At 31.2% G+C, this 14,592-nt stretch overlaps 1 protein-coding gene across 10 annotated transcripts in view; it reads right to left on the reverse strand.

Moving 5' to 3' along the window:
* The window catches only part of PTPRK (protein tyrosine phosphatase receptor type K), a 477,924-nt gene that overhangs the window by 106,166 nt on the left and 357,166 nt on the right, over positions 1-14,592 (reverse strand). The window lies entirely within an intron of this gene.

Raw genomic sequence — 14,592 nt, forward strand, 5'->3', positions numbered from 1 at the left:
TTTGTTTCACAAGTAAGTCCTAGTGAGACCACATGTATAAGTTCCTAACTTCTAACAATGAATGAAGGAGAAAGTGCATAAAAGTATAAAAGCACTGAGGAATTACTTTGTCTTGTGCATAAGCTACTTTAGGAACTACATTCTTTCCAACCCATCTCTTAAATTCTGGTTCTGAATTTCAAACTGCCTTAGAAGGTTTCCATTTGGATGCTCAAATACAATATATTCTAAACAGATTTATTATCTTCCTTTTATGAATGCCTCATTCTAATCTTCCTGTTTCTATATAGTCCCCAAACTAAAGCCTTGAAAATATCATTGGCTACTCGGATCCTCACATATCCCCTATCAGTTATCAAATCTATTTACTACCTCATTTCATGAGCTCTATAGCATTTCTTTCTCCCTCTCTTAATCCAAGATCTAATTTTTCTCTTACCTGAACTATCAAAAATTCTTGCTAATAGAACTTTCCAGTGCTTTCTTTGCCCAGACTCTCCAAAATGAAGTTCAATGCCCATTCAAAACATTGTTGGAGGTTTCCCAGGCTAACCAAATACAGTAAAAATCCTTTGTCCTAGAACCCAAGTATCTCCCACACAGGGCATATAAGCATCTCCTAATACAACTTTATCTCATATGCTTTTCCTACTTTCCAGCACTCTAGCCAATCTACTTATAAAATACCAAAGCTACCACAGAACTGCTCCACATAGATACTATTGTCCATTTTATTCCATCTACTTAGAATATCTTCCCCCTGTAGATCTTCCAATTGAAGTCCTTCACTGTCCAGTTAAAACTATTCTATCTTGCCAGGGAAAACTTGCCCAGGAAGCTTGACAAAGTGACAAGTGATGTTTACTTTTCAGAGACTTTTACTTGTACCTCTATTAAGGCATTTAATATACAATATCTCCCATTCATTTTGTGTATCTCTGTTTTCAGAACTCCTATATTAATATGTAAAACTTGAAATCAGGGGGTGGCTCCATAGTGTAGTGGTTAGCATGTCTGCTTTACATGCAGAAGGTCTGGGGTTCGCGCTCCAGGTGGAGCCATGGACCATACCTCAGGTGCGCCAGGCCCCGAGTGCGCTGTGAGAGTACGGGAGGGGACGCCCCGCCTTCAGAGATCCAGTTCTTAAAGAGAAACTGGCAACATCCATAGGTCAGGGGTGAAAGAAGAGGGGGAAAATAAGAAATAAATAAATAAATAAAATATTTTTTAAAAACCTTGAAATCAGAAACTATCCTCTACATAGAGACAAATAATACAGATAAAATGGGACTTAAAGAAATGATGTTCAACAAATAATTGTTAAAATAATTAATCAGATGATATATTTGCAATATATAGCTAATTTTTAAAACAGAATGAGATCCAAAATCAGTTCCTACTAGATGAATTAATTTCAACATAGCAAGTACATACAAATAGGCCAGACTAGTTGCTAAGGATAAAAAAATAAATGACATGACTTCTTTATGTGCACAACTCACAATATGATGAAGGTACAAGCCCACGCACGGGTAAATTGTACTTTAAAGGGATAAAAATAAAGCACTATCAAAGCAAAAGGTTAAATGAAATTTAAAAACTCTAATGATAGGAACGATAAGTTGTTTCACCATACTAGCTACAACCAAACTCTTTTCCAAAGAATGGTAAGGTGTTTTCATTGTGAAGGGAGTGGAAATGAAGGGCTTTCAGAAACAACAGGTTTATAGGAAATCCTCACTGCCATTTTGGACAGGAAAGGAGAACTTCCACTCACATTTCCAGTATTTGTCTATCACTGTATTCATTCATGCCAGTAAGAACAAAGCATGCATAGGGAAGATAAATACTTTAGATATAAATCTCCAGCTAGATCTTTCCTCGAACTCTAGATTCATCTACCCAAACTGCCTACCAAACATCTTGACTTGGTTTTCTAATAGGTATCTCAAACAAAATCTTCAAAACGGAACAAATGCTATTTTATAGCCTATTCCTGCAGCAGTCTTCTCAATTTCAGTAAAATAACTCCATTAGTCTACTGATAAAGGCCAAAATCTTTGGAGTCATCCTAAGGCCTTTCTTCATCTTAAACCTCACATTCATTTTGTCATCAATTCCATCCATTCTTTCTGTAATTTAAGTTTAAAATCTGATCACTTATCCATCCATTCCATCATTGTCTTTCTTTTTTTCTTCTTTTTTTTTGTAGCCACTATCATCTGGGGGCTGCAATTACTAAGATTGTCTCCAAACTAAATTGGAATAAACCCTGCTTCCTCTTTTCCCCTCGTTCACACAGTTGTCAGAAGGGCCCTGAAAAGCCCTCCAGTGACTGCTCGCCTAAGTCAGAGTGAGAGTAAAAGTCATCACAATTGGCTTCTAGGTCTGGCACATTGTACTTACTCACCTCCCACCTCTTTCTGTCCACATCTCCCATTACTCTCAGCCTCACTCACTCCATTCAAACTTGCCAGGCACATTCTTGCCTCAGGCTGGGCCTTTGAACTTGCTCTTCTCTCTGCCTAGAATGTTCTCCCAATCATCTGTTTATCTTACTCCCTTTCCTGTTTGGGGGCTTTATTCAAATGTCACCTTCTTAGTGTAGCTTTCCTTGACCATTTTACTTAAATGTCACTTTCTGTTTATCCTTCATTTTTCTCTCTAGCACTATTGCCATCTCATATCACTTATATTTTACTTAATTATCTTTTTTTTTTACCTATCTTCTCATATTGAAATGCTTGGTACGTAATCATTGTTCAGTAAATATTTGGGTTGACAAATGAATGAATGCATATATGAATTAATAAACCTTTGTATTTCTGCAGTCTAGAAGTTCTTTGCACATAATAAATAAAGTAAAAATTTTTTGCTGATTGAAGGTTATTTTTAATAATGGAAAAGCCAACTTTAAAATCTTATGTCTGAATTTACTTATTATGAAATTTAAGGTACTGACAATATCTATCCTCTAGAAATAGCCTTAACATGTTAAATGCTTAAGAAGCAAAAATTTCCAGTTGAGAGAAAACTTGTCAAATTACTGGGAGAAATTAATGAAGAGGAAGGGAAAAGGTTATTGCAGAACTTTGAAAAACTAAGGTGGAACATCTTTGATTGAAGGAAATTTACACTTAATGTTAGAAATTTGAAGAGTACTTTAAAAATTCTATCTATCGGACTAGATTAATGACATTCATTTTGAACTGCCTTTTATTGTTTTTTAATCTTTCAAGTATTTTTCTTATTTTCTCAACTAGAGAACAAGTTTCTCCAGGGCAAGGAACATATTTACTACTTCACTTATTTCTTATTCAGTGCTAAGCATAGAGTAAGAGAGTGATGAATACATTAACTTCAAGCAGTTTTACCCTAAAGGAGTTATAAAATTTAAGGACTTTGAACATAAAATACTAAAATAAACCTCATCAGGACAAAGGGGTTAAAAAAGTCTTGGAGTCAATGGTTGTTATTTTCGAAGCATAGTAATAGACTTTCGGAAGCACAGATTATTTGATATTCCAGTTTAAAAATTAGATGTCCTGTATAAATTGTTTAATTTATAAACAATTGATTTTGTTTTAGGTTACATTGTAGAACAGATGGTGTCATTAAACACACATTAAAGTTCTCTTGCATTCACATGGGGACCTAAAGATTAGTTCTTTAATTAGAGACTGCATCAGTACTGTTTGCTATGAGTTTACTGTCAATCATGCTCTCTGATTCCTGAGGTCAAGTCCCTTTAAGCATTGCTTTTATTTATTGTAGCATGTTTATTATTATAGTGGCCTAGAATAAATTTCAAAAGAATATATCTAAGCCTTTATGTATTTCAATATGTGATATATGTCTTAAATTACTGAATGTAGCCCTAATAGGAGAGCAGAGATCTCCATTTGTGAAAAGATCATACATATCTATATGAAATAGGTTAATTAATGGACTGTGGAATTGGACTTCTAGTTACTTAAGTGCAAGTTACTTAGCTTCCACATGCATCATTCCCAAATCCATGAAATAGCGGGTGGAGAATTGCATTCACTTCCAAGAACTGTAGCATGGATAAAATAAAACACTATATAAAAAAATGATTAGAAAAAAACCTGGGACGTTTGATGACTAAAATGTGGATGGTTATTTTTATTACAATTATATATTGGTCTAGTAGCATTATCACTTATAAGAATAATATCCTGAAAAAGTATGAAAAGGTTTTTTTAATCCCCCCACAATATTTGTTACATGTCACCCGTGTACTCGCAATACAGAAAGTAAATACACTCATTTATAATTTTCAGAATGTCAAGCTAAATAATTTTTTGGGGGGAGAAAAAGCATAGTTTCTGGATTATTTTGCCCATTTTCTGGTCTTAAAAGAATATGTATTCAAGTTACTTCAAGTTACTAGGAAAACCATCTAATTTTAAATAAAAGAGTACTAAAATCTAACAGAAATCTAAAAAATAGAAAACTTTACAAAAATGAATAGATAACGTAACTGAGCATAAAGCTTTTCTGCTAAACAGAATCCCTTGAGTTTACCCACTCATTTTCATATGTGAGTGCAAACCCTTTTAAGGGCAGTTCTCAATATATCATTAAATATCGGTACTGAAATTTTGAAGAACTCTTGTTTTGAATGTGAAGCTATAGGGAGAGTTGTTTGAAAGGTTTCATTGTTTATCTTCTGATATGAATGATTGTTCAAGGAAATTTTCAGAAACCAAAGATTGTGATTAAATTGTAGCTATTTATAATATTCTAATATACTCTAATGCTTTCTTGAGACACTTTAGTATATCTTTTGCAAATGTAAAAAAAAAAAAAAAGAATTTGGTAAGTCAAATGACCTGAGCATCTAACAAAAGCTACTTAACTTTGAATTCTTCAAAATCGAGTTTAATTGAAAGAAATATCAAAGCAGTTAATTTTTGGATTCTTCTGAAATTATAATGATTTGTCTTGAATATTGGACAGTATATCCAGACATTTACTAATAAATCCTCATAAAAATTAAATTGAAAAATTCAAATAACTATACTTCAACAATTTGGATTACTTATTGTTCACTGACATATAGAGTTCTGTTTGTTTTTAAAAATTTTTATAGCATAACTAGAGGACATTGAAAAAATCATTAAAATGTATATTGGACAAATGAAGTATGGTAGTTATGTCAAATTTCCTTTCTTAATTTATATGCTTTGAGAATGCATTTTTGTAAACATTTTCTAAAGTAAAGTATAACTCATTTTTTCTGTTTCATCAAAGAATGAAGTACATTAAAAATATCTTTTAAAGACATTTTAAAACATTTTCCTTATAGCATTCACAGTTTGACCATTGTAACAATTTTGGGAATCCTTTTTCAAAAATATCCATACTTTCCTGACATCTTAAACAATGTCTACTGAAAATATTAACTAAAACATTTATTCAAGCTCATCATCATGGCTGTAGTTTTTGATGTCACACTCCTGGTAAATTTAATATTCTTCTAATTTAAATATTCGTTAGGCTCTTAGAATGTCTTCTTTTGTCCAAGGAGACTATTCATTTTGTGAAGTCAAGAATTATGCCAGTTTATTTTTTATTTTTTTGCATTTATCATGGAGCCAAAGGAGCCAAACTTAATGCTACACAGTAGATGCTTATTTCAAATTAACCTATTGAATGAAAGAATGCATAACTTTAGCAATTCTCAGTAAAGAAACACTTTAATCTGTTTTACTTAAAGTTAATCAACTTATCTTTTTGATTGATGTCCTTTGAGTGAGCAGAAGTATGCAGTTTCACTAACCCAAAGTAGAATAATGCACAGAATGATGTGGAAGTAAGTGATATTTATTCAATGTATTTAAACATTAGTTATGTTCAAGTAAATATATATATATATATATAAAAGATCAGGGTTTTTTTTTTTTAATCAAAAACTGAAATAAAAAAGAAAAGTGTTAATAGAACATCATGTCTTTTATAAGTTATATGCGTCTTATTTCATCATGGTTCTTTTAAAATGTAATAAAAGTGTGTTAAATAATGATATTTTTGGCAATTTGGGAAATGAGGATTTTCAATCTTCTCCAGTGGAAAGCCTGATTCTCTCACTATGGCTCTGCATCACTAAGTGAAGTCTCACATTGAGAGGCATAATTACAATGGCACAAGACAGCCGAACAAGACAGCAGCAGCTCCCTACACATAGACAAGGACCCTACAGCAAGAGGTCTCTATTTTCTCTTTGACACAATTTTCATGTACCAACTATCTCATCATTGTAATTTTCTTTTAATTTTACATGGATCTGTAATGATCTCTCAGCTGCTTTTTGTCCCCAGACTATGACAAAATCAAACCAAAATCCTAAATAGGAACCTCCCCTTGACACTCACTTCCCCCTCTCTGTCTCTCTGTCTCTCTTTCTCTCTCCAGTCAGAACTAGTTTTTTTAAGTATATTATTAAGAGCCAATATTGTTTTAGTGACAATATTGGATTGTTTGAAAATTATATTTATTGCTTCTTCTATATGATGTTAAAATAACAAGTCAATTTAGTCATTTTATGAAAAAACAATAGGTCAAATATTTAAATATTGTCAATAAAAAAACAGTAAACTAACAAAAGAAACAAAACAAATTTTAACTTTTTTAGAGAAATATTTTCCCCCAACACTTTTACAAGAGATGAAACCAAGGCTAGGAGGGAACTGAAGTAACTCACTGATGGCTCAGCCAGAATTCATACCTAAATTTGGCAGACGTGAAAACAATACTGTTTCAAAATTTATATTAAGAAATCTAGAAAATGTAAATAATGATTATATATATAATGTTTTCCACAGGAAAAAAAATTAAAATTTAGTAGAACATTTTTAAAAATGTAAAATAGCTACTAAATGCCAGTAGTTATATTTGATTTATGCCGTTGTGACTATAGCTCTTTAAATAACAACAGGGTATATATAAATGCAAATGAACAGCCATATCAGCCTTCTAAATGAGTTCCATCTTTCCCTTCCTTGCCCTTTTCCATGTGTTTCAGAAGTTTGAAATGTAAGATTAATTATATTTTCAATGTAACCCACTTATGCACTTATCGTTACATTATAATGGGGCACACCTGACGTAAGGACTGTGTTGGTCCAGTTGTCTCACCTTATTTTCAAGCTGTGCTTGCTATCGTATACACGTTAAATTTGCTTTTTAAATTAATTGTTATTTTTTTTGTTACTCTATGGCAAGAATTAAAAATGTATCAATGTCTCAAAATTGATTCATCAAAGCCTAAAAACAGTGACAAACAAATCCAGGTCCCCAACATAGGAAGTGAACAAGAATCAAGAGACAAAATATAATGTGAATCTCTTTGTGCAAGTACTGATAAAGTGGACCAAAAGAAAAAAAATAATAAGTGAAGTAAACCTGAATACTTGAAACTTAGATCTAATTTCTTATATTGGTGATCCATTCATCTATAAATCTCATGGTAGTGTCTGTAATAAAATGTTGTCAAATAGTAGCTTATATCTATTGACACTTTCTTATCATTTTCAAAACAAGCTCAGTAATTTCTGTAGTACACCAAACAAGTTTTCACAGAATAAGAGTAAAATGTTTTATTTTTTAAATGATGAAATTCATAACTTTAGTAACCAAAGATGAGAAGAAACCAAATGCAGACTTCAAATTGATTTTCCTGGAGGCAAAAGCAAGCAAATCTACATTCTTTCTGAGAGGCTTGTAATGCCACTGAGAAAATTAATAATAAATAGTATACTTTCAAAAAATCGGTAAAAGCTATTGGGAAAATGTCTGCATCAATGAAACTGTTAGATATTACATAATGTCAGCATGGAAGAGCTATACGATGGAGAAGAGAATGCCTTGGAAGTAGTTCCATTTAACAGTTGAACAAGCCACTGATGTGCGGAAGATATGCTCTTGATGGATGTATGGAATAAACTTAAGAGTGCAATGCTCCATGAATTTTGGTACTGGTCATCCCTGAAAACTAAGACTAATCCAGATGCAGAACAAGGCAATGGATTCAACACTGGTGAAACACAGCTCTGTATGCAGAGAGGAAAATGGGCACTTTGAAAAGACTATTAAATAAAACTCAAATGTCAATACAGATATTATATCCATTGAAAACAGCCAAGAGTCAAGCATAATGCTACCTGATCATGATTCAGAAGTAAAACCGTGAATGTAATTGTCTTGTATCTCCCATGTATTGAGTGAAGAAATGGGTGGTGAACACAAGACTGTCTTGCCATACTGAAATATGCTGACTATTGAGGGGAAAGAAGTTCACATGGGTCTCCAACACATAGGATGTGATAAACACCTTTCTTCCTGACACTGACCAAGCTATTAAATAAAGACCATTTCAATGATTTCAAATGGCATGCCTTAAATAACCTATTTTCAGCAACATATTACATTTGTTAAGTAGACTAAACCTATCACATCAGTGATAAAATTCACTATATTTAATTGTGAAGATTGGAAAGATTCCTTAATATCACTGAATAATGATAAAAATGACACAATTGCTACAAGTTTAACTTAATTCAACACATAATAGTTTTCTATATTTTTAGATAATGAGATTGATGTCCTATTGGTAGGTATATTTAAAACTCCAATGCCGCAACAAAACTTGAAAAAAGAAATTCTAGTCCTAAATTGAACAAAAGAGCATATTAATATCAATCTGTCATTATGTCTAAGATAAACATTTAACCCTCTAGATTCTGAAAAAGATATGCTTGCCAACTTAGACTCTGACAGTGATAAAAGTACTTTCCAATAACGTATCAATTCATTTCTGGTTCCATATTGGATCCAAACATCCAGAACTGACAGTCATTAAACACTTGCTAAGGATCAGTCCCATTGACTTATAATTATGAGTTAGTACTTATTAAGTTAGAATAAGAAAAAGATAAATGCAGACTAGATCTAAAACTTCAGATGTTTCTCAGAATATTCATTTTAAATCTATATACAAGTAACAATGAAAACAGCAATTAATAACTTTTTCTAATATGAAATAAGTATCACTTTTAATTTAAAATATAGTTTTCCTTTACTTAAAAATTTAATCAGTTTTTTTGTTAAGTTGTATGAGTTTACTTACATGTGGACTCTAAAAAACCAAATAAACAAACAAATTAGAAACAACTCATAGATGCAGAGAACATGTTGATGACTGCCAGATGGAAGGGGGATTAGGAGAATGGGTGAAAAAAGGTAAGAGACTAAGATGTACAAATTGCCAGTTATAAAAACTGGTATGGGGATGGAAAGTACAGCATGAGAATATAATCAGTAATATAGTAATAACTATATATGGTGTCAAAGGGGTACTAGACTTATTGGTGTGATCATTACATAAATTATATGAATGACTAATCACTATGGTGTACACCTAAAACTTATATAATATTATATGTTCACTGTAATTGTAAAATTTTAAAAAAAAAATTAAATTACCTATAACTGTGTTTCCCAATTTTAATTAATCTCCCTTATGTCATCTACAGATTCCAAAGTAGGGAAGAGTACTGACCTGTTGGGTAAAGTTCAAATTCCTTAGCAAAGTAAGATAGCTGTATAATGCTTTTTGATGCTAATGTTATGAAACTGATACTTTTAAATTCTGTTTATGTACTTACCTCAACTATTGGAATGTGAGCATGTCTAATTTCTTTTTTAGTTTTACATTTCTAGTATCTAGCAGAATATCTAACTCATGATAGGTGTATCCACAAATGACTTATGACTGAATAAATACTTATTTCACCTGTGAGAATGGAGAAGAGGGTGCTGGTAAAGGTTTTATACCTTTAATAAATTTATTCTTTTAATTACTATTCTGACTATCCTAATGTTTGAGCATGGTGAAATAAATCTTGAACCAGATAGAAGGTTATAAGGGGTAGTTACAAATTTGCTTAATAAAGAAATGACATTTAGAAATTGACTTTAACTTAATATTCAAACTTTTTAATATGCCATTTTTAATTTGGATTTTATTATAATGACACCAAGTCCTTTTTTGCATTTAGTTTGGCTAACACTGAAGAGAACTTTAATAAAGAGAATGGGGTAAAACATGCATAAGGACTAGCATATATGATAATTTGTTAGAGGTGTTTATTATAACTTTCTTAGATAAAAGTATATTAAAAAGAAAATAAAGGTCTTGCAAAATTAGTACCTTTACACTAATATGAAATCTTGGTGTTTAATTTTATAACAGAGAACACATTTTAGCAGATCACGATGAATTTTTATTGGCTTAGCAAAGAGAAAACATTTGTTTATGAAAACTGTGATACATTGGAAGCATGTGACAGTCACCACGAAAATAAGTATATCACAGGTTGATAGCATTGGGAGAGCTCTTGACAGATTATCTGGGCTGGTAATTCCCTTGCCTTGGCAAGATCATTTTCAGAACACAGCAGACAAATGCTTCTGTGTACTTAAAAAATATCTCCCTTAATAATTTACTAAGTCTCTTCTAAACATGGTAACTAAATATAGTTTAGCACATAGAGTTCAGAGGCCATATTCTTTTGCTTTCACTTTAGTGTTGAATTAGAATATCCTAATTCAATGGGTAAATGCAGTGTGATGTCTTACTAACAATTCAAACTCATGTCAGTAAGTGAACTCATCATGTCTTTTACCTATCTCCCTTTCTTGAACTGTTTTTTTTTTTTTTTCCCTTGTATGGTCACTCACACACTTGCTCAAACCTGAGAGTCACCCTGGATGTACTAGGTTTTCCCTCTATTCCACATACTTGCAAATTCAAGCCCCAAATGCTCACAACTTCTAAGTCTAACTTAGAACAATAAATTAGCCTCTTAACTAATCCTCTTACCTACAGAATTCTCTCTGCCTTCCCCTAGATTCTAATTAAACAGAAAAATACTCTCAGTACAACAGTTACACAAAGATAAACACGAAATGTATCTATAGTGTTGTTCTAGTTAACTATACCCAGATATAACAAACATGGGTACACTAAAAAAATATATTTTTTCTACTAATAAATTAAGAATATCTATCTTAGAAAAGCTCTCAAGGTTGATACATGATTATGATATGGAACAATATATATAAAAGGGTTTTGAAAAATATGTCTAAAAGTATAGCTTATTATTAGTTTTGAGCTTGGAATTAAAAATCTGTATGTTCACACGCTCTTATATTGAAGATGTCTTAACCTCAAAGATATTACAGATGGGAAAGAATTGAATTACCTAAGTAATGCTTATCCTTTTTCATTTTTCTATCCTTAATGCATTCTAGGCATAAATTTAAAATTGTATTTAATTGCAACAACAAATACTTAGAATATCATAAGTAACTGATTAGGTAGTACTGTTGAAAAAAGTACAATAGTTTGGTTGAACAGACTTTCAAGCTTTAGGAGAAAGAATCTCAAATTAGTAAGTTTGACTTGCATTAGATAAAGAAATAGGTATTTCCCAAAGATTTCATTTTGTAATCTGCTATACATCCATTCTGTAGTTTTCTGTATTTAACTCTCCAGCCTAATTTATTTTTACTAATTAAGATATACACAACTTTTTGAAATATGTTGTGTACTTATCAGAATATAAGCACTCATATTGTACTAAAGATTCTTGTATTTTTGTAATTAAGCTATGTATCTGTGACTGCGCAAATATGATCCAAGAGCCAGAAAATTCACAAACTCCACACAGAGTCTGCCTCAGTATGGAAAGCAGCATCCAAAGGTTTCTTTTTTTATTACAAAACATTTATATTTAGACAACAATAATTTTAAATAGTCATATTGACCTATAATTCAAAATAACTCCATTTATTCTTCTATCCATCAGGCTTTCCAGTATAGCGATCTATAACTTGATTTGCATCAAAAGGCAATAAATTGAGGTCACCATGGGCTTGCATTGTGGCACGTTCATGTTTTACAAATAAAATGACATTATATTTGGCTATCTACTCCCAATTCTGGAAGAAATTATGCATGAGAAATAAACAGTTTTGCTCTAAATACAATTTTGGTATGTATTTTGGTATGCATATATGCATATTTTTCTTTAATACATTTTTGTCTAACATGGAGGCTTCTTTTGATAATTATAGGATAAAGAATTCAGAAAAGCAAGAAGCAAGCTGAATGACACATCACTTAGTCTCTTCTGTTAACAATAAAGCTTGAAAAGTTTTCTCCCATCTATTTCCTTTGAGCCATTTGCATGCAAGTAAAAAGGCAGCCCCAAATTTAAAATTGACTTTTTTGATATTTATGTTTATATAACCTTCTAAGAATATTTTTAAATACACTATTTCTTTTAGCTGTGTTCTTAATCCTTGCCTATTTTTGCTATAATAAATTAAATGATGACATTAGCCAAACCTTTCCAGCTTGTCTTCTAAATCATTAATAGATTTTATACTATTATTACTAAAATTGATCCTGAGGGCATTCCCTATTAACCTCTTTCCACTTGAGGAATCAGTCACTTATTTCTGGGCATGCTCTCTATCCATTCTACAGTGTTAAATATGAGAAAGAAGCTTTCCTGTGAATCCTTGGTCACCAGGTTTCCTTAGTTTTGTCTGGTAAAGCACTTTATCAGAACTTCTGAATCACAATAGCATTTCCCTTCCCCGTACACAGCTTTTGCCAATCCAATTCATGCATCGGATTTCTCTCAGAAAAGGGTCTGTTTTGTCTTGAAGGGAGTAATCAGAAACATTATTTAAATGCTCTAAGAGTACAAATCGGCTGCTTTGAAAAATGCCAGGCGAACAAATTAGAGTGACATGAGTAAATTTAAATTTCACCCATCTGCTAGAATAATGCATAATCCATTAATTAAATGAAATCTACTATGGTAGTAGAGCATACTTATATGAGCTTGATTCTCTCTAATAATAAAAACATACTTTTAAAAAAATTAGGCATGAAAGCATAACTAAACAAAAAAAATTACAGGGCATGGATCTGGTTAAAAAAACTTAACCTTTTTAATTGTTATTCCTTACAATTAAATTTTCAAAGATCAAAATAACACTCTATTTTAGATGGGTTTATCTATCAATTTTATTCTCCAAATGAAGAACATAAAGTCTCTTAAAATATAAAAGAATTTGAATATTTACCTTAACTTCTCGTTATAAAGAAAAAAAAAAATTCACAGATTCCCTTAGGTTATTGAAAAAATCCAGAAGTATGTAACAGTGGCTTGAAAATATTTTCTCAAAGGATATATTTTGAATATTGTTGCTGACTTTGGCAGTTATTTCCAGGAATAAGCTAAAGCTGTCTATAAGAAAATAATAGCTAGAAAATAAATTGGCTTTGACCAAATTGAATTTATTCCAAAAGAGAAAGGCTCCAGTTTTACATAGGTAAACTGGATCATGATTTTTTTCTTGTTTCCATATTAATTTGACAACAACATGATGGGCTTACACATAATGGAAAATCAGTAACTACAATGTTTATGAGAATAGCTTCTAATATATTTATGCTAGACACGCCCTACTCTCTATTGTACTATTGAACATATTTTAAAATTAATTAATGACAGCATGTAGTAAGCGATAACTCTAGACCAGGCACTTAAGTGTTTTACACATCATTTCTTTTAATTCCAAATACAACAATATGAAATTCTTCCTATTGTTATTTCCTTACTAGAAATGAAATTAAATGTTTTGTCTAAGGGCATAGGAGTGCAAGAATTATAATCTAATGAAATATGAAAAAAATTTTAACTAAAATAAATATTCATCTAATTTTCTAGAGAATTTTTACTTTCATAATATTTTCTTCTCATTATAGAATTTTAGACAATCTTGCTTTCAGGAATGACTACCATTAATATTTTTGCATACCAATCTAGTCTTTATCTATGCAAATCTCTTCTCATAGATGTGTTTAAAAAAAATGAGATTATATTCCCAGTAATGATTTTGCTATGCTTTCTAAATATTAAAAAATATTTGAAAATACTATTCTTAAAGGTCTTCTACATGGAAGTTTTTGTTTTTGTTTGTTTGTTTTTAACAATTCCCAACTCTGAGACTTCTGAGCTGTTTCCAATGTAAAACAAGGATGGCATTGAACATAAATCTTTATCTCAATTTCAGATTGTTTTTTTGAATACAGTAATTCCAGTCTTCGAAATCTGTCAAAAAGGTACTGTATACATATTGCCATGTGGGTGCAGCACAATTTTTTTAAATACTAATGCATTATCAAATTCATAACCAAGAGCCATGTAAGAGTGGAGGGTAGGCTAATAATTATATTTTACATATGTAATGCTTATGTAAAAGTTTTTTACTTATTGAATATTTCCCGGGATCAAGGCAAAAAAGTATCTGACCTACACAAGAAAAAGGTGAAAATTAAAACAACAAGGTTTGTTAGAGAATAACTTATATAGATGTCAAAACTTGCTTTTAGTTTTATTTTCTTTTTGAAAAAAAGATTTCAACACATACTTTATTTCAACTGTTAACAAAGGGAATATAATGCTAAAGGGAAATTATAACATGCTT

Source organism: Pteropus medius, unplaced genomic scaffold (assembly GCF_902729225.1).
Source record: "Pteropus medius unplaced genomic scaffold, Ma_sr-lr_union100, whole genome shotgun sequence".
Taxonomy (NCBI): Eukaryota; Metazoa; Chordata; class Mammalia; order Chiroptera; family Pteropodidae; genus Pteropus; species Pteropus medius.